Source organism: Muntiacus reevesi, chromosome 6, assembly GCF_963930625.1.
Source record: "Muntiacus reevesi chromosome 6, mMunRee1.1, whole genome shotgun sequence".
Classification (NCBI taxonomy): domain Eukaryota; kingdom Metazoa; phylum Chordata; class Mammalia; order Artiodactyla; family Cervidae; genus Muntiacus; species Muntiacus reevesi.
The window spans coordinates 86960641-86986530 of NC_089254.1; the positions used below are offsets into that span (position 1 = coordinate 86960641).

At 43.7% G+C, this 25890-nt stretch overlaps 1 protein-coding gene across 1 annotated transcript in view; it reads left to right on the top strand.

The window, feature by feature from the left end:
• The window catches only part of SND1 (staphylococcal nuclease and tudor domain containing 1), a 414314-nt gene that overhangs the window by 4361 nt on the left and 384063 nt on the right, over positions 1–25890 (top strand). The window lies entirely within an intron of this gene.

Sequence of the window (25890 nt, forward strand, 5' to 3'; positions counted from 1 at the left end):
AGTTTGTGGTATTGCAAAGAGTTGGACACAGCTTAGTGACTGAGCACGCATTTGCAAAGCAGTAGGTGGAATAGAATGGAAGACTTTCCCCTCTAGTCTTAAAATTGTCTATTTCCCAGTAGGTTAGCATGAGTGAGTGAGTGAAAGTTGCTCAGACGTGTCTGGCTCTTTGCGACCCCATGAACTACAGTCCATGGAATTCTCTAGGCCAGAATACTGGAGTGGGTAGCCTTTCCCTTCTCCAGGCGATCTTCCCAACCCAAGGATCCAACCCAGGTCTCCCGCATTGCAGGTGGATTCTTTGCCAGCTGAGCCACAAGGGAAGCCTACAGGTGAGCGTGGTAGCTTTCAATCAAAATTGTAAGCAAAGGGGCACTAAGTTTTTGTTCTGTCTTAAAGACTTCCTGTCATTTTTCCAGTTTGAAAAAGAAGCATACATTTGGCTGTAGTCAGGCTAACACTGGCCACTGCCATGTACTAACTAATGATAGAGATGATGAGCAATCATATTTCCTTTCTCCAACGAGTTTTATTGATCATCTGTGTCAAGCGCTGCCTGTGTATTGAAGAAACAGTGGTGAAAACTGCCCTTACAGTTTATGGAGGAGGCAGACAAGTACATAAGAAATAAGCATATGATTTCCAGTAGGGGAATGGGACTGAGTAGTCGGGAGTAAGGGAAGGGGTGGCTCATTTAGATTGGAAGGCTTCCTTCAGCTGAGATCTGATGGACGTGAAAGAACCAGACACAGAGGAAGAGTTCCCGGCAGAGGGAATAGCATGTGCAAAGATCGTAGGTATCCATTGGTGATTATCTTCAGAATATTTACAGTAGCTTTTCAATTTCTTGAAGTTCTGTGTTCCACATACATGGTATGGGTTTAACCTGAACTGTTAATATATGTGTTTTAGGGTAAGAAAAGGCAGAAAGGCAGCAGAGGTGGTGGTGGTTCTGGTATCCTGGTGAGATAAGTTGTTGTTTCATCACTCAGTCATGTCTGACTCTTGTGACCACATGAACTGTTGCCTGCCAGGGAAGCCCTGGTCAGATTAGTAGCAGACATTAAATCTACAGGATAAATATAATTGATAGGAGACTGACTTAAAACAAAATGCTTGCTCTTGGTCATGTTTCTTACAGGGCCAAGACCAGGGTTCTTTGACTTCCTACCAGTGAATCACGTGTATTCCCAAGGTCACCACCTTTCAGTGGATAGGACCTAGATGAGAAGATAAATGCCAAGAACAGGCTCAACAAGAGTTGCATAGCATCTAGAACCTGATAAAGTTTATGCTTCTGACATCATTTTATTGCTACTTGGAATGTAGTAGCTCTGGCCTCTGGCAACACTTTTAACCTAGCAAACTGTAGGGGATAGCGATGTTGAAAAGCAGAGTAGCATGCTTGAGAGCTCAAAGTAATGGTCAGGAAGGAAGGGCTCATGCAGTGTTGGGGACTCCTGAGGCTGCGTTGTTCTCAGTGCTGGTGTTAAGGAGGCAAATGATTTCGTGCGTCTATGCCCAGTTTACATGGAGAATGAAATTGGGGAAATACGTGAATATTTTAGTTTTCATTTGTTAAGTTCAAAAGAGAAAATTGGCCAGGTTTTTTAATGCAGTTAAGGATTCTCTGGGCTTCCCAGGTGGAGCTGGTGGTAAAGAACCTGCCTGCCTGTGCAGGAGATGTAAGAGCCTCGGGTTCGATCCCTGGGTCAGGAACATCCCCTGGAGGAGGGCAAGGCAACCCACTCCGGTATTCTTACCTAGAGAATCCCATGGACAGAGGAGCCTGGCGGGCTAGGGTCAGTCCATAGGGTCGCACAGAGTCAGACATGACTGAAGTGACTTAGCATGTGTGCATTTGAGGAGGAACTAAGGCCTGTTGTGAAACTCACTTATCGGCATGGGCTGTCAAGCCAGCTGACAGGTATGATTCTAGCAGTGGGTGCAGCAGTAGATACCCTTTGGAATCTGCTGTTTAGATTTTATTTCATTTCTTCAAGGAAGAGAATAGCTGAAGATTTTAGGAAATTCTTTGCCTTATCAGGGGCAAGGAATGAAGTAAAGGGATTCAGCTCTCACTGAGCTTATGTAGCTTTTTCTCCTATTTCTTTGGAGGTAGAGACCCACCCAGGTTTGTGGGTTTTTTTTTTTTCTTTTTCTTTTTTTTTTTTTAATATTTCTTTCTTTATTTGGCTGTGCCAGGTTTTAGTCGTGCACACAGGATCTATTTTTTTTTTTAATAATTTTACTTATTTATTTATGGTTGAGCTGGGTCTTTGTTGCTGCACAGGCTTTTCTCTAGTTGTGGAGAGTGGGGGTTACTCTCTAGTTGTGGTGTGCAGGCTTCTCATTTTGGTGGCTTCTCTTGTTGTGGAGCACTGGGTCTAGGGCGTGTGGGCTTCAGTACTTGCAGCACATGGGCTCAGTAGTTGTGGCTTCCAGACTTGGGAGCACAGGCTCAAAATAGTTGTGGTGCACAGGCTTGGTTGCTCCTCGGCATATGGAGTGTTCCCAGAGCAGGGATCGAACCTGTGTCTTCTGCATTGGCAGTCTGGATTCTTTACCACTGAGCTATCAGGGACAGTCTCACACAGGATCTTTAATTGCAGCATGTGTTAGTCGCTCAGTCGTGTCTGACTCTTTTTGACCCCATGGACTGTAGTCCACCAGGCTACTCTGTCCATGGAATTCTCCAGACAAGAATACTGGATTTCCTCCTCCAGGAGATCTTCCCAACCCAGGAATTGAACCCAGGCCTCCTGTGTTGCATGCAGATTCTTTACTGTCTGAGCCACCAGGGAAGCCCTTAGTTGCAGCATGGGAAATCTTTAATTGCAGCCTGTGAGATCTAGTTCCCCGAGCAAGGATGGAACCCCTGGCCCCCTGCATTGGGAGCGTGGAGTCTTAGCTACTGGACCACAAGGGAAGTCCCAACACCTAGTTTTTTTCGTTTTTGTTTTTTCCCCGCCCAGTTTCTGTTGCTATTCCACTCTTGGGAGACCAACATATGCTTTGTTCTTTCGGCAGAAATTGATGCAGAATCACAGGTTGTGCACGTTTGATGCGGATGGAGTGTTGTGGGGTTTCACTTACTTTCAGTGAGAGTCAATATGATAAATTAATGTTATGTTTTTCTCACTTAGCTCTAATATTTAGGGGAATAAAAAGAACAGTGGTTTCAGTTGGCATTTTTTAAAAATTAGGAAGTTAAGCGAATTACAGGAAAAAGAAACCTAGTGGCAGTTTAGATGACGTTTTTCAGATGTTGTTTTTGAGATGTCCTGTCTCTGAGGTAAACTGGGCTGGCACAGATTTTCTCCATTTACGTGCTGTCTTTCTCCTCTTTATGAGTGCTTCAAGTTCTCTTTATGTGGGAATTATTCTGCTGTGGTCTTGGAACACCAGCCTCATGTGTAATAAGGGGAATTGAGGAGATTGGGGAGTCTGTGGTTCGTTATTAAAGCCCATATATTGGATTGGCCAAAAAGTTCGTTGGGGTTTCCCATGGCAGCTTATGGAAAAACCTGAACAAACTTTTTGGCCAACCCAGTATTAACATTGTCCCTGGAAAGTAGCCTGGTGGAGAAGAGAGGTCCTCGCCCTGGGATTCAGGGGACACAGCTCTAGGCCAGCTGCTGCTGATCTGCTTATGGGCACTGGGGTAAGGTAGTACACCTTTCAGGCTCTTTCTTTTTCTCTTAAATGAAGTGGTCGGACTCTGAGGCTCCTTGCAGTCCCCAAAGGCTGCAGTTGTATCAGAAACCCTATATTACGTGTCTTTTAGGCATGAATCAAAGCTGAGGAATCTCATACCTTCTGCTAGTCTTCATTTTGAATTTATGTTTTCCTTGCGGGAGACATATTTTCTGTTCCCATTGCTTGTTTTATTTTTATTTATTGAGAAGGTAGATTAGTCGGAATATGATTTTCTAGTGTGGAAGACCAGAGTTGGAATTTGAATTAGACTAAGTGACCAGTTACTGGCGTGGCTGGAGGGTGGGTAGAATTGGACCGGGGAGGCTCCTGGCTTCAGCAGTGGTGTCAGGGTAGATTGGTGGGAGTGGTTGCTTGGCACCCAGAGGAACGTGGCACCAGTGGGTTTTATTTACGCAGTCTCACCTCTGTTTCTGAACATCCTGCCGTTCTCCTGGGGCAGCAGGTCTGGACCTAAGAAAGGTGGGGATGATGAGGGCACTCTGGGAGTGTGTAGCTCACGGGAAGAGTTTATCCTGGCCCTTTTGTTTGGTTGAGTCTGGCGGGAGTTTGGGGCTTGGTTGGGTTCTGAGCTCTGGCTTCACGCTCTGAGGCCAAAGCCTCTTCCTTTAGATTATTCTCATTGTCCTGCAGATCTTTTCCACTTCTGTTTAATGTACAAGTATAGGAATCCTCTAAATCTATTCTTGGTAGTTCCTTACAGGGTTTCTTTTCTTTTGAGTTTATTTTTTATTGTAAGCTTTCTTACATTCTTTTCTGGGAGGGATTTTGAGAGAGAGAGTGGTGAGTTCCTAAGAGCCCAGTGATTTTCTAAACACATCCTTGCCTCAGGACCACCTGGAAGGTCGTTCTGAGGCACTGAATTAGAATCTGCACATGTGGCCTGGAAATCCGTATTTTTAAAAAGCCTCTCCTAGGTGGTTTTCTCTCCTGAAGAGGGACCCTTTGGGATTGATCCAAGGGTTGGCATTTGAGATCCATTGATCTTATTTAACTCCTGTGCTGTATGTAGTTGAAGGGACAGGACATAAAATGCAAAAGGAATGTATGCTTTTGGGGCCAGTGCACTGGAATTGTATATGAGGGGAGATAGTAGCTTCTTTTTTTCTTTTTTAGCACTTGGTTGATGGCTCCCAGAACACTTTGCATTGCTTTTAATCTGTAGCTCAATATTGGGCTGATGTCCCCAGGAGTCCATTTACTGTGACTCTGAGAGCATATTCCTAGGTCAGAACTGACAACTGAGAAGTTGTTTTATGTGCCTGATTTAGGCCATATGCTCATTTTAACACTCATCTGCCACTTTTCCTTCTATTTGCATAGATTCCCCAGGTCTTTCTATAATTTGGCATCAATACCTTGGCGCATTATTACTGTGGAAGTCTTTTGTGTCATCCACAAGCATAAAGATTCTTTGTTCCTCACTTTCTGCCCTTTTAATCCCACAGAACCACACACGTGGGCTTTTTGTTGTGTCTATTTATATCCATCCTGTTTCTTGTTTATAACCCCGTTCTTAACAAGACCACCACCAATAAAACCCCAAATGACCTCTTTGGTGGTCTTGGTCTTTAGTTTTTATTCCACTAGCTTGCCAAATATGGAGATAAAATTTTCCTATCGTTCTCAAGCCTTTGAAGGCCTGAGGATGAAGGATCACATTTGCAGTTCATTGATGACCTTTCCTTCTCTTGACCAGCTTTTCTAGTTCATCCGAGAAATCCTTCCAAATGCTCAGGTGAGTGCCATCCAGTGTTAGTCATTTCACAATTGTCGATGTTTAAAATTTGGACTTAAAAAAAAAAAAATTTGGACTTAATGCTTGCTCTTAAGACTTCAAACAGTACAGAACTATGTAAAGTTGAATGCAAAAATCTTCCTCCCTACCCTCGTTATGAATTTTCTGCCATTAATTCTCATCCCTGTAAGTAAATGTACTCCCCAGTTTTTTTCATGCAGATTTATACACCCCCCATTTTTTTTTTTTTAAAGAAACAGAAATGAGGTTATAATGAGTTCTGTAACTTCCTTTTTAAAATTAATTGTCAAAACTACTTTTCAGTGTCATGATTATACGTCTGTCTCATTCTTTAGGGTTTGAGGAGTGTTCTGTAGTTTGGGTGTATTTACTTAACCATTTTTTTCTCTGTTGATACATCTTTGTGTTCTTGTGTTAGCATTTCCCTAAGATAGATTCCTGGAAGTACACTTCGTGTTTTTGGTGGCTGCAGTGGGTCTTTATTTAGACTTTACCTTTTTATATCCTACAAGGATCATCTTAGATTTGATTGAGGGCAGAATGCAAGAATACTGGAATGGGTAGCCATTCCTTTCTCCAGGGGATCTTCCCAGGAATCTCACCCAGGTCTCCTGCATTGCGGGCAGATTCTTTACCATCTGAGCCACCAGGGAAGCCCAGCAACCTCCTTACACTAATTAATTGTTTAACAATTGGTAGTCTACTTCCCCAGTCAGTACCCTTGAAAACCACTGTCTTCTCCAGTGGAGGGCAGGGTTCAGCTCCTGGGGATCATTAAATCACCATTGTTTAATTGCTTCAAGGCTCCCCAGGGGTTTTAAGGTCTTGAACTTACAGGAGGGTCGGCTCCGAGGGCTCTAGCCGTGTCTCCTCTCCCTGGGTTCTGGAAAGCTCCCTCGCTAAGAAGTGTTTCAGTGCCCAACGGCGGGTGACAGGAGGAGGTCAGAGGCAAGGTCCTGTGAGAGGCCTGACTTTTTTTTCCCTACAGACTGGTATTAATACGTAGCTCTTCCTCTTCTTTCTTTTTTTCTACTTGGATTAGAAGGTGGGGGTGCTAGTGGTGGTGAATCTGACAACATCCTGCTCCGAGAAACCCGGCCGTTTTTTAGAGTTCAGAGAGGCTGAGCCAGGGCCAGCTGATTTCAGCCCCGGAAAGGGTTTACCTCCAGTTTCCTGGGTTTCAAGTGTGCATGTGCCCTTCTCGTGTTTTTAGCATATCCGAACACCGCCTCTACTTTTATTTAGTATGAAAATCTTTGGGACAATCAGTTGTCTTTAAAAATCGTCATATTATTTTAAAAGGAAATGGTTTCACCATTGAAAATGGGAAACCAGTGTAACTTGCTAGTTATTGCTTACTAGAAAGTACCTTCAGAAAAACCCCACAATGAAAACAAAATAGCGAGTGTTATTAAATTCTAACTAGGTTAAGCATTTTGCAGAAGGCTCTGAAGGAAGTGTGTAACAGGTGGTAGAGACGTGCTGAAGGCTTCCTGCCTCTAAACCGAAACTGCATTTAATGGGAGGGATTGAAAGACAATTGAAAACAAGACAGGAGGCAGCTCTTATTTACATATGAATGTTGAATGCTGGTACACGCAGGGATCATATGCTACGGAAACCAGTTTTTCTTGTTTTGTTTTTTAAACAAGACCACACTTTGGAAAACAGACACACAAATTGTCTCTGGAGACAGAACCGAACTGATTTTCAGGGGTGGTGTGTCCACATCATTAGTGTCACGGACTAGTGGCCACAATACCTTGGGCAAGTCACTGACCGTTTACCTTCCAGCTTTGCCGGCAAATGAGCAGTGCGCGCCTCTTGCTGATAAGATGAGAGAAGGCGGTATTCCGACCACTGGCTGGAGTTGTTCCCAGCTCAGACGGGGGTGGAAATGGAACCAACTGAGGCGACATGAGGGCAAGAGTGACACCCGGCAAGTTTTGTAATGTTGTTAGTCGCTAAGTGGTGTTCGACTTTGTGACACCATGGCCTGCAGCACACCAGGCTTCTCTGTCCTTCACTATCTCCTGGTGTTTGCTCAAATTCATGTCCATTCAGTTTGTGATGCTATCTAATCATCTCATCTTCGGCCACCCCCAGTTTGAAAGACGGGCTTTAATTTTAAGATCATATTTTTTCTATTATTGTTATTTTTTGATTAAAATGTCCTTTATTTTATAAACAATGTGATGGCATTTGCTTTCTTTCGTGTCCTCGGCACAAATAAAAAACGGATAACATATCAGTCCCTAATTTTGGCTTAGCAAAAAGGTATGCACCGGTGAATGTCTAACCTTCTGAGCTTTGGAGCCGTCATTCATTTAACTGTTAGGGAAGCTTAAACAGATTTAGGTAGTGCATGGAAAAGTGCAGTTGTGTATGTGAATACTAGGTGGAGTTCAGTGGCACAGGTGAGGCTAGTCAGGCAGAAATGCACCTGGCAAAATTTTTAACTCCTTTGGCTCCTACCCTCTCCTCCCTGCGACCCCCTAGCTTCTGGTACTTCAGAACTGGGCTGCATTTCATTTCCATCCCGCCCTCCCTTCTAGATGATCAAAACTTGATATATTTAGGAAAAATTTGCCACTGTAATGTAAAACATTCCGTTTTCTTTGCCCCAACGTGGACTAGGTAATCCAAATTTGTCTGAGCATTTTCTGGTCCTCTTTTGGAGACTGGGAGAGAGGAACAGTGTGTGTAGGATGAGCATAAATTTTTTATTTGCAAGGAACAGCACCTTACCTGGCCTCTCACCTTTGTAATGACAGGGCAACTTATATCCCAGTTTGCCCGGGGCTGTTGTCTTGGCATGACTGTCAGTAACATTTTGAGTGATAAAATGTTTGTTTAGGTGATAAAATGTATGACCCTTTTAGTAAGAAGGGTCAAGCCTGGGGGAAAGATTGGGTTAGCTTAGTTCAGAGAGGTCAAAATTAACTGAGAGTAGATGGTTCCATAAGTCGCTGGGAGGATGGCCTAAGGTATGGGGTGTCTCCAGGCTTCTATGAAACACAGGCAGCTTCGATTTGAGAGCAGGCTGTGCGCCTGATGCTGGGTAAAGCTTTTTAGGCTGTTGAGATATTAGGTGTCTGTCTCATTGAAGCTGTTTAATAGAGGCAGGTAACCATGTTTTATGGTGGAAGGGGGAGCTCATGAAGTGAAATACTGAAGCTTTTCTTGGAGAATGGATGGGTTGGAAAAATCAGATGTCATATTTCAGGTCAGTTTCTTTGCTTTAAACCTCTTTTCTGGGGAGATGGTGAAAGTGACAAGTCTTGACAGAGGCAGAGGAATAAAACGGGGGAGATAAAAGACAGCAGAAATGAGTAGGTCCAGGTGCGTATACTCAGTTCCTGAAGGCAGCTGCAAGTGACCTGCAGTCGAGGTACCAGTTGAAGGCAATGTGCCTGAAGGCCTGTTGGAAGTTTGTGGTAGAGAAAGGAATGAGAAGCGAGACGTTTAAGTCTGTTTCCAGTCTCTAGAATGCAGTGCTACAAACTTTTAAACTAGGAATTCTGTCCCAGGAGAGGGCATTGCTTTATATACAACCTTTAATACCAGGGGCATTTTTATTTTTGGCAACCACCCAAAACAGGGACTTACTTTGCCAAGTGTAATTTATCGACATACACGAAGTCCCAGGTCTTCATGGAAAGTGCGGCATTTCTTCCTTCCATTCCGTCCCCCTGTGTGTAGGTGAATGAGAGGGGAGACCTGGGTCCTGGGATCCCGCCGAGCTCTATTATTCTAGGTGCAGTAATTGCTTGTGTTATTACTACTGGCGGGTGAGCCCTTTCGACGCCCGGAAGCCAGGAGGCTGCCTCTGTTACTTAAAAGCCAAGTTATCTTATTAAACTCCTCTTAGGAGAGCTTTAGACTCTCCCGAGACCTCCCACAGGCTCTCGGTGGGGTCCAGGCCTGGCTCCCGGCTCAGCCCTCCTGCCCGCGTGGTAGTCATCTCCCTGCCAGCAAGTCACACAGCCGGGCGGTGCAGGGCTGCTGGCTGGGCTGCTGCCATTGAATTCTTTGTCATCCCCAGATTGGTGCTCTTAATGAGCGTACCTCCCTTACTCTCGTATTGTAAGAAAATGTGCTTCTTTGATTATCAACAGAAGCGGAAAACCAGTGTAGAGAGAACAGTAAACTTGCGACTCAGATTATCTGAGTAACAGGGAAAATCGGGTTTTTGAAAGGAATTGATAGCACAGGGCTAAACATAGTAAAGATGCCCCAGAAGTTTGAGCTGTCCATCAACTTGCTCATAAAATTTTTGTGCTTTATGTGTCAAAGACATTCATTTATTTGGTAATACATTGGAAAGAGTATGCCTGACCTCCTCCTCCCCAAAAAAGGGTGAAAGGAATCATAGAGTTGGGTTTTAGTGATAGTATAGGGTAGGTAGAATATTATTGCTTTTTTTTTTTTTTTTTTTTTTTTGGACCTTGCTGTGTAGCATGCGGCATCTTAGTTTGCTGACCAGGGATCAAACTCATGCTCCCTGCTTTGGAAGCACAGAATCTTAACCACTGGATGGCCAGGGACGTCTCTGTTGTTGGTATTTTTAATGAAAATGGAGGGACAGTCTCTCCTGGGCAGTAATTGTAAGCAAATTCCAGATCATGGCCAAATGGCCTTCTGTTTCACTTCTTGAAGAGGTGTGAAATTCTATGCATTATGGTGGAGGATGGGGTGGGCTGGGGCTGCAGGATATAGTGGGGAAGGAAGGACCCCTTGTCTTGTGATCTCCAGCTATGTGAGGTGATAAGGGACTTCATCACACACTCAGAAGGATTTTAATGGTAAGGAGAATTCTAGGATGGAACATTAATTTAGCATTAAAGGACCTGAAAAATTTATGGTAGATTTGTGACATCCACTTCTTTATTTTGACATCTCAAATTGACTATCAACATTTCAAATAGGAAAAGTTTCCAGAGAAGTTTGGACAATAAAATGGGAAAATTAACACCTTTCATGGATAGCAGAGAAGTTACCTGACTTCCCCAAGGGAAGTCAGGCTGGTAACAGCCAGCCCTGCACATAAGCCAAAATAAATGTATTAGCTCTTCTTACGAAACGGTTCATTCTGAACAGGATTGGGTATTATGCTCGATGACCTAGCATCCCTGTTGCTGTCAGTTGTAAGAAAAAAATGCACATGGCTTTATGGAAGCAAAACCCAAGGAGCAGTAAAGGCAATAATCTTTATTTCTCTCGGATGTTGCAAGAAGTCAGATGTTCTTTCACTTGGCTGTATCTGGTGCAGCTCTCCTGCCTCCTTTTTGATCGTGGGATTGTGGTTTGCTAGTTTGTATACTGTACTCATTGCTCATTGATGGCAGTGCTGTGAAGAGAAAGAAGAGATGACATCAGCTATGGCCATTGAGACTGGGAAGGCAGTAGCTGTGCCCTCTCCCGTTTATTTCTTCATTCATTCATTCATTCATTTGGCTGTGCCAGGTCTTAATTGCTGCCCTTGGGTCTTCGATCTTTGTTGCAGCATGTGGAATCTTCTTCTTGTGGCATGTGGGATATAGTTCCCCGGCCAGGGATTGAACTTGTGCCCCCTGCATTGGGAGCTCAGAGTGTTTGCCTCTGGACTTCCAAGAAAGCCCCTCTCCTCCTTTCTGAATGAGGAATCGTGGCTACATTTCTCTCCTTCTGAGCACTGGAATTGAGGAGAAGCAAAGAGAGCAAAAGGGTGGGGAGGGCGGGACGCACCGAGCCTGGTAACTGAGTTGTGCCTGGAGTGCACCCTCTCACCTGACAACCGGAGTTTCACCTCCGTTCGTCTCTGTGGGTGGGAGGAAAGGTCTTTGTCATCAGAACACTTTTTTTGAGCTTCCTTCACAGAAGACTTGTCTTTGGGGAGTTGCCTCCCATACCAGCAGTGCCAGCACATCAATTCAAAAGAAATAAGACTTTCAACCTTCCTGTCACGTTTTCATAGCAATTCTGCAACGCACAGTGGTCGGGTATGCAAAGTGTATCTGAACCACAAAAGGCATTGGTGATTTGAAACCCATGAGTAGGCTAAGGCCAGTTACCCTAGAAGTGTGTATTGAAGCATTTAAGAAAGCAATTGGTGACTTTTTAAAGTGCTTTAAAATTTCTCATAGTCCACAAACCAAATCTTTGGACTAGGGTTCCAGCCTGTTGTTGTTTGGTAAACGGTGTTACAGACTGCAAAGTGGAAAATATTCAGAACACATACCCTTGGAATTTTTAGCCCCATTCATGACAGACACTTGAATATCTCTAATACTTGGTGCACAAACAGTGCTTAGAACAGATCTTTACATCAAAGTCATAGAATCGAGAATTTGCTGTTTTCAGTCGCTGCATCATGTTCTAACGGGGGCTCTGGCTGGGGAGGTGGAGTGGATCCTGAGCCCCTTGGAGAGGGCCGGGAGCTGCCTTGATTTTTTTTTTTGTCTTCTTCACTGAGCACTTGCTAACCTGTCAGTGTGTTCTTTGCCTCTACTAATGTTTCTCTGTGAGCTTCTTCTCTGGAGATGAAGTGAAAATGTATTAGTTACTGTCACTGCTATCAGTTTAGGCACTTAGATATGTTTTTGTTACCATGGTATTTGGATATTGGCTTTGGGATGTAAGTCTATCAAGAGATCTTTGTCTGTTAAACAAGAATAAATAAAAGAACCATGGAGAAGATAGTCCTAGAAGAGATGACAGCATTTGTTCAGAGTATCTCTTTGCAACAGGTAGGAAAAGGCCGAGGAAAGTGGGAGGACAATTGAATGTTGAATAGTTAATTGGGAGATTTCTCAGTGTGGTCTGGGATATAGATTTGAGTGGTTTCTGTTGACAGTAGACCTGATAGCTCACAGGAAATAATCGAGTGGTTGGAAATGAGTTAGGTAAAACATTCTGAAAGGTAATAACAAGGGAAATTTGACATCTCATAATAAGAGGGCTGATGAAGAAAGCGGGTTGAAGAAAATTATCCCAGAGGAAACACGAATTTCTTAGGGGAGAATGAAATACTGCTGAAGACTGCTGGAGTTGCCTGAGAGAGGGCAGAGAGGGTGGACTAAGTTTTGAACTCTGGGAGGGGAGAATCTTGGAAGGAAGGGTTAGGTGAAGACCTGCTTGCCTGTAGGTCTTCCAGGGCCTGGAATGGGGGTGGTTCCCTGAAAGGCCTGAGAGAACTTTTGGTCTACCTGTTGTCATTTGGCAGAGAAACAGGAAAAACACCTCGAGTGCGGTGCATGCTCTCAAGAGCTTGGCTCTCATTAGCTTCAACAGAAATCCACTAAGCTATGAGCTGCTTAAGGACAAGGACTGTGTTTTAATTGTTTTTGTCTCTTCTTTCCAAAGTCTAGCACTTGATACTTGTGCTTGATACATACTGGGACCATTCATTTATTCAGGAAAAAAACACATACTGAATGCTTACTTTGTCTCTGTTCTTGTGCTGGGCTCCAGGGCTACCATGGTGAACAAGATGGATGGAGTCCTTGCCCAGAGAGAGCTTGCATGGAGGGGTGGAAAACTGCTGCTGAACAATTCATTATGCTATTTAATGTGTTGGTAAATTCTATGGGAGAGAAAGACAGAGGCTCAGAGCATATACAGCATCGAGCTGACCTAGTCTGGGGAAGGCCTCTCTGAATAAAAAGTTTGAGCCGAATTTGCTGGAGGACCTGTCTGAGCCAGGCAGATTCCCCAGGCAGAGTGGAGAATAAAGGGGTGGTGGTGGTGGATTAACCTGTGCGAATACATCACCCAAGGATCTTGTTAAAACAGATTCTGAATCAGGAGGTTCACGTAGGGTCTGAGCCTGCAGTATCAACAAGTTCTCAGGTGATTGCTGGTCTGTGAGTGCCTTCAGGAACTTTCTGTACATCTTCCTTCTCCCCTTTCATTGTTACAGTTGAAAGTTGGTGGGGTTCAGCTGGGTCAGCACCCTCCCCTCCCCAAGCCCCCCACTCCACCCGATCTGTAGCCATGTTGGCTGCAGTGATAGAACTTTTCAATGTACTCAAAACATAGTTGTTTAGCTGTAGAATCTTATTGTTCGTACCCTACCCCTGTGCTGGCTAAAAATACTCCTCTACTCCCTTGGCATCTTGATCCTGACAGCCTGCATTGTAGAGAAGGCCAGAGGTGTGGCAGGCAGAAGGAGGAAATTAGGATTTGGTAAGGACAAGAGAAAATAAAATCTAAACTCAGGATCTGGTGTCTTGCAAATTAACACATTTCTCTTGGTATTTCCCAAAGCATCTTTCCCTTTGTTTCTAGACTAGAGAGAAGGACCAAGGCATCGTTTTTGACAGTCAGATTCTTTTTTGATAATAAAGAAGGCCAACTCCCTGGGGAAAGGGATTACTATCAAGATTACAAGATTTTAAACCAAAAATACTTTGGCCACCTGATGCGAATAGCCAGCTCTTTGGAAAAGACCCTGATGCTGGGAAAGATTGAGGGCAGGAGGAGAAGGGGCAACAGAGGATGAGATGGTTGGATGATATCACTTAGCGACTGAACAACAAACCAAAAATATGTATGGTGCTCTTGCCTCTGAGAGAATGTTCACACGTTGTATCTCAAAACTTTTGAGACGTTAAAGGGTTTTCAGCTTTTCTGAATGTAAAACCTAATTAGATCACACATGCAGGTTTTTCAAATCCCCACTAGATAATCTCGCACTGGGAGTTTTAGGGCATCTCCCTAAAATTCAAGATCTTTTTCGGGGCCCATAGCCTTTTTGAACTGTGTGCTCAGAGGTTGGAATTCTGTGATTGGAACATGTCCAGCATTTTATTTCATTGGGGAGAGGAACATGAAGTGATGATGAATGGATCATGGGAAGATATGGTCCTTCATTATTGCCATTATATGACAATAATGATTTTGTCACTGAACTGAACTTGGATCCGCTTTACCACACAGCAAAGCCAGTTTACTGACACTGGGTTGTGGTGAAGTATAGTGTTTGTATGTTGGGTGCCAAGCAAGATTGCTTGTGCTCAAAACACCTGAATTCTTTGATGGCTGCCAGGAAATGAATTTTTTTTTTTTTACTTGGAGTGTAGTTGGTTTATAACATTGTGTTGGCCTCGGGTGTAGAGTGAAGTGAATCAGTTACAGTGATGGATACACATGTATCCACTCTTTTTTAGATTCTTTTCCCATATAGGCTGTTACAGAGTATTGAGTAGAGTTCCCTGTACTATACAGTAGGTCCTTAGTAGTTATCTATTTTATGTATAGTGGTGTGTATCTGTCAATCCCAGTCTTCCAGTTTATCCCTCCCTCATTTGGGGTGAGGGCTTCGTGGTGTATGGCTTCTGATTGATTGGTGGTGAGGTAACAGGGTGATGTGAGTCTTAACCATTGACCCTCTGGTGACAGTCTACACAGCCTGTTGTCACCATACTCGACCCGGGTGAGGGTCTTAGCTTCTGCAAAACAACTCAAAGATATGTGTCAGATGTTTCTGTGTCTTATCCCTTGAGGAGGAACTAGAATTTTGTTTTATCACTGAACTGTTGCGTTACTTTTCCTACTTAACTTTTTTTCGTTTCTGCACCCGCTCACTTCCCTAATGAGTAACTGCTGGTGCCTGCTGTTTGGAACTCCAGAAGGCCTAGGAGACTGCTTTTGTGAAGGCCATACAGAGTCCTGCTCGATTTCAGTTTGACTTTCATTCTCTTCGTTGTGTGTGTAGAGGGAGGGGAGCAAGAGAGGTCTTCAGAACCACCAAGGAGATCTAGTTCTTGGGATTTGTTTTGTAATTGAGACTCTAAAGCGGCCGGTAGTATGTTTTCCACTTTTGAAAAAGGTGTGGAAATTTTAGTTTAAAATAACCTCAAACGTTCAAGAAAGTTGTGAGAATAGTGCAGGTGACTCTTGTGACCCTTTCACCCAGAGTCCCTGGTTGCCATAATCTCTTCTTTGTATTTATAAAATACAGTCATCATGTTCTCTAGGGGATTTCCATGGTGGCTCAGTGGTAAAGAATCCACCTGCAATGCAGGAGCCGCCGGAGGGGGGTTCAATCCCTGGGTTGGGAAGATCCCCTTGAGGAGGGCATGACCACCCACTCCAGTATTCTTGCCTGGAGAATCCTGTGGACAGAGGACCCTGCCGGGCTACAGTCCATGGGGTCCCAAAGAGTCAGACACAACAGCATGCACGCACACATGCCTGCTCCATCAAGTCATAAGCACTAAGTTAGTGAATTTCGAACCATTGCTTCTGTGGGAAATACTGAGTTCGTTCCTATGAGCCTCTGGTCACTGCATTTTCATCAAGTGATAGATACAGGATCTTGTGTTGGGCTTCTCTGATAGCTCAGTTGGTAAAGAATCCGCCTGCAGGCCCATGATGCCCGTGAGCCATTTTAAACAGCAAGATCACCACGCAGAAGCCCTGATGATGGCAGTAATTTTCCTTTAGCTTTAACAGTATGAGTGTTTGGTGTTTCAGTCACTCAGTCGTGTCAGACTTTTTGTGACCCCGTGGACTCTAGCCTGCCAGACTCCTCTGTTCATTGGATTTTCCAGGAGAGAATACTGGAGTGGGTTGCCATTTCTTTCTCCAGGGGATGTGTGTACTTGACCCTAAACGTTCGATTGAGGGGTCAAAGTCCTATGATGCGCAGATGATCACTTCTATGTTCTCCTTCTTGTTCAGTTGCTCAGTCCTGTCCAGCTCTTTGTGACCCTGTGGGTTGCAGCACGCCAGGCTTCCCTGTCCTTCCCCATCTCCTGTGCTTAGAGCTGAGTTGCTCAGTCGTGTTTGCCTCTCTCCAAACCCATGGACTGTATCCCGCAAGGTTCCTCTGTCCATGGGGATTCTCCAGGCAAGAGAATCCCATGCCCTCCTCCAGGGGATCTTCCCAACCTGGGATTGAACCCAGGTCTCCCACTTTGCAGGCAGATTCTTCACTCCCTGAGCCACCAGGGAGCTCACCATCTCCCAGAGTTTCCCAGACTCGTGTCCACTGAGTCCATGCGTCATCCAACCATCTCATCATCCTCTGTTGCCCCCTTCTCCTCCCGCCCTCAATCTTTTCCAGCATCAAGGTCTTTTCCAGTCAGTCAGTTCTTTGCATCAGGTAGCCAGAGTATTGGAGCTTGGAGTCAGTTAATTTTTGGTTCTTCCTTTGATAATTTTCACACATGATGGTTACTCTGAAAAACTTGACAGCTGGAATGGATTTTTCGGGAATGACACTTTGCCTCTGCCTGCCACATAGTTCCTGCTGAGTTCTGATTTCTGAGTGACTCTGGTTCCTCGAGCACAGTGGAGCTCAGCGTGGGTGGTGAGGACTTGGCTCTGTAGAGGATCAGTGGGGTTTCTGGCTTCTAGGAACCTGAGCCAGTTCCTTCCTGGTGAGGCTTTCTTTGTGCAAGTTACAGGCGTGGTGTTTTGTATGTGTTACCACTTTTTGGATGCATAATTCTCATAGCAAATGTTTAGTATTTGTGGTTTATTAGGAAGTGCACTGGGAGAAGTTGTGTTCTAGTCCTGACGTGCCACAGCTTTTTCATCTGTAAAATGAGTGCCCCCCCTACAGAGCATTGTGAGGGTGGCGAGGGGTGGACAGTAGAGAAGGAAGGGAAGAGAGACTATTGTGTTCTTATTTCTTGAGTATCTGCTAGGTGTCAGCTACTGTGAGGCATCTCAGTAACCACAACCTGCAGAGAAGGTGGTGGTAGTATTGTCCTCACATGCAGATGAGGGAATATCACAGTGTTTCACTTAGGACTGCCTGATTTCACAGTCACACTCATCTGAGGCTGTGATTGTCAAGACAACTAGGTCACGTTTGAAGCTCACTGGTGGCTCAGTGGTAAAAAAAAAAACCCATCTGCCAGTGCAGGAGACACAGGTCAGATCCCTGGGTCAAGAAGATCCCCTTGGAGAAGGAAATGGCAGCCCACTCTAGTATCCTTGCCTGGGAAATCCCATGGACAGAGGACCCTGGCGGGCTACATATAGTCCATGGGGTCTCAGAGTTGGACACGACTTAGTGACTAAACAACAGTAACGATAGACATGAGATATGACATTTATTTATGATAATCTCTGAGGACAGAGGTTCAGAAATAACTTTCCTAGAGAGTGGAAATCTTAGGTGGTAAAGGAGGGGAGTGAGATCATGGGTCATTTCCCTGATTCTTTCTGGTTGAATTCAGTGGTGGAAGAATTTCCATGAATTTGGTGTTTACTTTTAAATCCCAGGAGGAAATGTTTCTTTTTCTATGGTACATTTATTTTTTCCAATCTTTACTTCAGACTATACTTTGAGACGTTTCATTTCTTTCTTTTTTTAAAAAATTCTGTCCATACCAAGCAGCTTGCAGGATCTCAGTTCCCCCTGCAAGAATTGAACCTGAGCCGCAGAAGTGAAACTACTGAATTCTAACCACTAAACCACCAGGAAACTCCCGAACCATTTCTTATCACAATAATATGGGCTATTATTTGTTGGGTCTTTTTGCCAACTTCTGTGACAAGGGCTTTATTCCCTTGTTTAGGTTTCATGACACCTCTCATGGATGTTCTGATATACTTATTAATGAGGAAATTGAGGCTAATAGAGCCAAGGAACTTTCAAAAATCACCACTGACGTGGATTTGATACTGAAACTAAATTATTTTGTCGCTTACCACTACCCTTTCTCTGATTATAAAGATGAGCAGTCTGTGTAACTTGAAGTGGTCGTCCAGAATTTATTTTTGCTGTGCACATACCGTTTAGACTACCATAAAACTAGCTTTCATCTCACTCCCTGTCATAATGTTTTATATCAGAGGCTGGCAGGCTGACTCTGTGAAGGGCCAGGTAGTAAATACTTTAGCCTTTGCAGGCCATACGGACTCTGTAGCAACTACTCAGCTTTGGCGTTTCAGTGTGAAAGCAAGCAGATAGACAATTACATAAATGAATGAACGTGGCCGTGTTCCAATAAAACTTTATTTATGGATGCTGAAATTTGAATTTTATACTCTTTTCATATGTTACATAACATCTTTTTGATTCTTCTTCTTTTTTCTCTTAGCCATTTAAAAATGTAAACACCATTTTTAGCTTGTGGGTTGCGCAGGAACAGGCGGTAGGGCGGAATTGGCCGGTGGGCTGTAGTTTGCCGATCCTGCTCTTTCTCAGTCTGAAGTTTACTTCCTTTGTATCTCTTTTTGGGTGTTTTGTAAAATTGGGACTGTAAGCCTGCTTTCCCTGCATATGGCAGTGTTTAATAAGTGTTGGTTTGGTTTGGGGCAGCCAGCTCATGGAAGCTTTGCTGGCTTAGTGACAGTCTCTGACACCTGCTCGGCTGGCACACGGAAATGGAGATTTTTAACCGAGGAAAAGATTTAATCAGTAGGTCATCTCACCTCCCGTTTTAACAGATAGCAGCTCCTCAAATGCTTGTTTCTACAAGTGACATAGTGGAACATCAGAATCAGACACTTCAGGTCTAGTCCTTGCCCTGCCATCAATTTCATTTTAAGCAAAAGTCACCTTTACCTGTCTCACATGCAAATTTTTCGTCTGTACAATAAAAGGACCTTGTTGAGATGCTCTCACTTAGCTGCTCTCTTGTTAGAGTCCCCTTTGAGATTTGAACTCGTTTCTTTTCAAACTGAGGTCCAGGTCTTGGTATAGCCGGCCCTGGAGCAGCCTTTGAGATCATCTCTCCTGAATGAGTCTGTGCACCCAGTGCAAGTGAAACGGGCTGCCAGGCCACGGGCTTCCAGGGCATTGTGCCGGGCCCCTCTTGTTTAGGTTTGCCTCTGGCTCTTGCCAGAAAAAAGAAAGCAGAAGCTGGCCATGTTGGCATGTATGCTGGGAAGGACCTCCCAGCTCACAGGGCTTACAGTCTTCTGGGTTGCTTGCTCCTTGTCCAAATGACTTTTTAATTTTCAAGAGAGGCAACAGCGCTGGTTGCCAGGAATCTTTTTCCTGATAGGCTTTCTGAGATTTTTCTCCAAGTTAGTTTTTTTAAGTTCTACACGTGCCTTAATTCCATTTCTTTAGATGTTTTTTGTTTCATTAATGTACACAACAATTCTCCCTCATCCCCTGAAGGCGTTTTTAGGTGGAGAGGGCACCTTGTCTGGAGAAGGGTCACTGGCCTGCTCCTTTGTCCTCTAAGCAGCCTCTGGGTGGTGGCCTTGGCAAGCTTCCAAATGGCATTATGGACTGTTCAGTTCAGTGACCTTCTTGCTTCTTCTTTCTGTGCCACAGAGGGAAGGAGTTCATTCTACTTGTCTCGAAGGAAAAATTTGTGTTGTTTTTGGTCATCTTTCTCCTTTTTCAGGCTTTGTAGATTTTACTAAAGTTTGGCTTCTTTCCTGTGACTTCTACCTTGTTATTTCTCAAGGCTTTGAAAGTTTACAGTAGCCCTTCATTCTGTTGTGAGTCACCATGCCTGACTTCTGGGTCTGAGTCAGCTGACTGTTGGTGTTGTTCAGCTAAGGGTCTAATTTTCCTGCAAGATATGGAAATACCTGTTTGGTGAAATAGACATTTTATGTCATTTTAATGTACATCCATATTGAACCTTAGCAGTATTTTTAATTGAAATAAATATGAAAGTGAAAGTCACCCAGTTGTCTCTTGACTCTTTGTGACCCCCATGGACTATACAGTCCATGGAATTCTCCAGGCCAGAACACTGGAGTGGGTAAATGTTCCCTTCTCCAGGGGATCTTCTCAACCCAGGGATCGAACCCAGGTCTCCCACATTGCAGGCGGATTCTTTACCAGCTGAGCCACAAGGGAAGCCCAAGAATATTGGAGTGGGCAGCCTATCCCTTCTACAGGGGATCTTCCTGACCCAGGAATTGAACAGGGGTCTCCTGCATTGCAGGCAGCTTCTTTACCAGCTGAACTACCAGGGAAGCCCAAATAAACACACAGCCTAAAATGATTCACAAGACTTACAACTGTCTAATTCTAGAACATTTTTCATTGGTACTCAGAAGGAAAAGAAACCCTGGACTCACTAGGAGTCACTCCCTTTCTCTTCCTCCAGCTCTTGAGAACATTCATCTACTTTCCATCTCTATGGATTTGCCTATTCTGGACATTTCATATGAATAGAATTATTCAGTATGTGGCTTTTTTGTCTTGACTTCTTTCACTTAGCATGTTTTCAAGATTTATCCATGCTTTAGCATCAGTCAGTACCTTATTTCTTTTTTATTTCTGAATAATGTCCTATTTCATGGATATACCATATTTTGCTTATTCATTCTTCGCTTGATGGACATTTGGATTGTTTCTGCTCCTTTTGGCTCTTATGAATAATGTTGCCCTGAACAGTTGTATATAAGATATTGTGTGGATGTATGTTTTATTTTTCTCGGGCGTGTACCTAGCAGTGGCATTGCTGGGTCATAGGATAATTCTTTGTTTGACTTTTGAGGGACTGCCAGAGTGTTTTCCAAAGTGACCATATCACCAGCAGTGTATCAGGGTTCTAATTTTTCCACATTCTTGTCACCACTTGCTTTTGTCTGTCTTATTGATTATAGCCACCCTAGTCTCTGTGAAGTGATGATATGTCATTGTGGTTTTGATTTACATTTCCCTTATGGCTAATAATGTTGAGTATCTTTTCATATGCTTACTGGCCGTTTGTGTATCTTTTTTGGATAGAATCTGTTCAAATTCTTGTCCATTTTCAACTGTTGAATTACGATATTTCCTTATTCCAGATACTAGACCCTTATCAGATATGTTTTGTGAATATTATCTTTTCGCTTTCTTGATAGTATCCATTGAAGCATAATATATTTGTTTGTGCGTTCTAAGATGGTGTCATTGCCCAATCCATTGCATTATCCACCATCACAGTGTTTTCTTCTAAGAGCTTCATATTATATTTAGGTCTTTGATCCTTTGCGTTAACTTTTGTATTTGGTGTGAGGTAGAGATCCAGCTTCATTCTTTTGCATTTGGATATCCAGTTTTCCCAGGGCTTCTCTGTTGGCTCAGTGGTAAAAAATCCACCTGCAATGCAGGAGACTCGGGTTCTATCCTTTGGTCAGAAAGATCCCCTGGAGGAGGGCATGGCAGCCCACTCTAGTATTCTTGCCTGGGAAATCCCATGGACAGAGGAGCCTAGTGAGCTATGGTCCTTAGAGTCACAAAAGAGTTGGACTAAACAACAACAACAGCAGTCCAGTTTTACTGGTGCGATTTTTGTTGAAAGGTTCTTTCCCAGTTATCTGGGTACCTGTTTTGAAAATCAGTTGACCATACATTTTTGAGTTTATTTTGGGCTTCCTTTTTGTAACATTTTGGTATTTGCCAAGTGACTGTCCTTACTCGTTTTCTTTTTTTTTAAGATTTCTTTCTCTATTTTTTGCTGTGCTGGGTCCTCGTGGCTGCGTGTAGGCTTTCTCTAGTTGCGGAGGGCGGGCTTCTCTTTGAGGAGGCTTTTCTTGTTGCGGTTCACAGGCTCTAGGGCGCATGGGCTCAGTAGTTGTGGTGCTCGGGCTTAGTTACTACGTGATGTGTGGGGGGTCTTCCTGGACCAGGGTATTAAACCTGTGTCCCCTGCATTGCAAGGCAGATTCTTAACCGCTGGACCACCAGGGGAAGTCCTATCCTTATTTATACTGGATCTTCAGGTTGGCAGATATGACTGAGATATTCTTGTTATTTCTAAACAGGCAGATAAACCTTTTCAGCTTGTCCTCCTTGCAGAGCTAACAAGATACTTCATCTAGTAAGATATGATCTTTAAGGGAAGATTTTTCTCTTGGTGCTGTGAAAAAAAAAATTCTGGTTTCATTGATGTATTTATGGTTTTCTATGGGGCTTCCCTGGTAGCTCAGCTGGTAAAGAATCTGCTTACAGTGCAGGAGACCTGGGTTCGATCCCTGGGTTGGGCAGATCCCCTGAAAGAGGGCTTGGCAACCCACTCCAGTAGTCTTGCCTGGAGAAGCCCCGTGGAGAGTGGAGAGTGTATCCATGAGGTCGCAAAGAGACAGGCAGGACTGAGCAACTAAGAACAGCATGTGGTTTTCTGTACCATCACTTTTTGCCCTAAATGTAGTGTGGCTAGGTTTTTGTGTAAGAGATTTTCTGTCTTCTGGTGTTTGTGGTCTGGGGGTTTAAGTGTTAAGCCAAGTCGTTTATCAGTATCTAGTGATGATTTAAGGTGGGGTTGCTGTTGCTGAGCAGAGCTTGTCACTGTTAGGTAACTCTCCCAGTAAACTCTTAGTGGGTTTGATCCGTTTGAGCCCCCATTTTCCTTCTCAGCTGACTTGTTTCAGTCTTTGTCAGCCTCGGACTCGTGACCTGAAGCCAGGTCCTCTGAATCACACCACGTTTCTCTGTAACCTTTATTGGCAGAGCTGAGAACTGTCTAATTCATGACCTCAATCAAACTGACTCGTTGTGACAGCTGTTTTCACAAACCTCCTGGTGTATCAGGTAGGGCTAAGATCAGATCGTTTCTCTAGAATATGTCATTTTATTAATATAATTGGATAAAGCAGTTACCATATGAATTGCTTTTTATGCCCTATAAATTAGCAATTAAGGATAATTACCACATCCATGAAAGTTTGCAACATGAATCAGTACAGCTTTGGCAGAACAATTACCCCTGACAGTTTCCTCTCAATCTTAACGTTATTTTTCTGAAATTAAAATTCTGAATAACAAACAGTATTTTACTTATTTATTGTTTATCTGACTCCCCCCACTAGAATGTCTGCTTTCCAGGAGCAGACATTTTTGTCTGTTTTAGTTCACTCGAGGCATGTTACTTGCCTGGAACAATGCCTGGCATATAGAAGGCACTCAGTAAATTTGTGTTGAACGAATAAATGGATTAATCAATGGATAAAATTGTAAGTAATCAACTTAGATGTCAGACCTAGTGACTTATAGAAGAAAAATGACTTATTTTCATTCCATATGAGATTCATGTTAAGTTTGAAACATAGACCGTTGGTCTTTTTCATATTTCACTTAAAGGCATTTAAAATATTTTCCCCCCAAAAGAGATTTACCTTGGCTTTATTCGTTAGGTAAACTTAGTCAAGAGAAGACCATTAAGTATTTTTATTGAGAAAGAACTTGAATAAAGACTTTTGACAAGTGAGACAAGTGGAGGGAATTGAAGAGTACTTGTAAGACGATGAAATGGAGAGAGCAAAAAAACGGAGATGGACTGTGTTTTGACCTATTTTAGTTTGCATAAATAATAGGAAGGAAACGAATTCTTTCAATGCAGACAGGTGTCTTCCTTCCATGATGGTCTGTTGACAGTCTTTTCCTATCTCTTCTCTAAGGCTGTGGCCAGATGAATGACAGGGAGAGAGTTTCGGAGGAAAGATGTAGGCATGTTAGGCCTCTCCTCCTGGGGGAGCAGGAATAGCAGTGCCCGCCACAGGGAATATCTGTCTTTGGAAGGTTGACTTGCTGGTTGTCACTTATGTTTGCACCTTCAGTAGTATTGGGTCGGCCAAAAAGTTCATTTGGAATTTCCCGTAAGAGCTTATAGAAAAACCTGACGAACTTTTTGGCCAACCCAATAGGTGTTGTGCAGCCTATAAAGTCATCTCTCTCTAAGATTAATTCGAATGTGGACTGTTGCCTGAATGGCCTATTTGGGGCAAAGAAAGCAAGGAGGCTCTGAAGCAGTCTTCAGAATAGCTTTCAAGGTGAAAGGGGGGAGTGTACAAAGGAGATTTTTCAAAATTGCTTCTTATAAATTATTTACTAAAGCTCTTTATGGGGCTGGGATAATAGTTATAGACCCATTGTCCCCCAAGAGTCTCATTTACTAGATTGAGGGCGTTAGAGGCAACACCTTGCTGGTATTTAAGGAGAATAAGAGGGTACCTATCAGCCATTGTGTTCTTGAGCTTTTCAGCAGGCTTTGTCAGGCTTGAGAAATAAAGATTGTTTCTTAGCTGGGGTCAGTGCTCATTGCTCAGCCACGGCGAGCATCTGGCTGGGCTTTCCAAGATGTACTAGGTCTTCTGGAGGAGCTTTATGAGTTTTCGTGAAAACTTGACAAGAATCGAGAAGCCGGCCTTTGAGACAGGAGCTCTGCTTTATACGCTGTGTGCTGCTCAGCCCTGTTGGAGACTGTACGTGGATGATTTCAAGGCAGGCATTCAACAGTGTGCTGTGCATCTGCCACTTGGTGAAGAATTGACTGTAAATGAGTCACTTCCAAGTTCTTTTCTTTCTTTGGCCCTTCTCATTTTAGGAACATCAGCCCTCCTCTGCTGTGTATATCTGTTTTTTTGGCTTTACTTTGTTTGAGGACTTGTCTTTTTAGAGTGTCAGATCCCTGGGATGATGCCCAGGGCATGGGTTCTCAAGAAAGGCTGTTTCGTTGGAGGCTGTAAGGTTTTGATTGCTGGTAACACTCAGTCACAGAGGATAAAAATGAAAAAATGACTTATAACTAGGTAAGGAAGGCAGTCTTTTATTGTGTGTGTCATGGTGTAGCCAGGGGGGTGTAGGCCGTGGTGTCGACCAAGGTCTGTGTGCTTAAGTTATTGGGGATAATGAGATGTTACTATCTTTTTTTTTTTTTTTTTTATTGGAATGTCTGTATTTTTCTGACAGAGTTTCTGTAAGAAAGTAGGATAGATTCATACAGTGGAATACTGTACAGACACAAAAGTGAATGGTGTTTTGGCATGAATGGGTTTTACCAAAAAAGGGCAAAAGAAGCAAGTCCGTGATGGGTGTACGTGCTGCCAGCTCAGTGTGTGTAGAGATCAGGAATAGGAGAGGAGGAAGCGCCGTATTGCATGGAAACAAACACACAAGTGGTAACTGTAGAAAAGCAGGGAGAGGCTACGGCGGTAGTTAGAATAGAGGTGGTGCTCAGCCAAAGGGACTGCGGGTTAAGGGGGACGTGGCATCCGAGGTCCTGCCAGTCTTCTAGCTCTTCTGTTATAAATTTAGCTGCAGTGGGTCCCCCTTGCAGCCACGGGGGTCTTCACTAGTTGTGGCACTGGAGCTTAGCTGCCCCATAGCATGTGGGATCTTAAGTCAGAGATCAAACCCACGTTCCCTGCATTGGAGGGTTGCTTCTTCACCACTGGACCCCCAGGGAAGTCCTCAGTGTTCTAGTTCTCAGCTTGGGTGATGGTTACTTAGTTGTTGTTTCTTATTCTTTAAGATGTAATGGGTTGGCCAAAATGTTCATTCAGGTATTTCCATAAAACCTTAAGGAAAAACTCGAAAGAACTTTCTGGCCAACCAAATGCACATATGTCTAATGCAGTTCTTTATTTGTATTACTTGTCCACAATTTAGAGCGTGAGTTTGGAGAGGCGGGGGAGACAAGTCAGCTAAGCAAATGACTGTTGAAGTGGCTTCCCTTCCTATTCTTTCATTTTTTCCTCTGAGTCAGCTTCTTTTCCAAGCACTGTTTCCTTTACAGAAA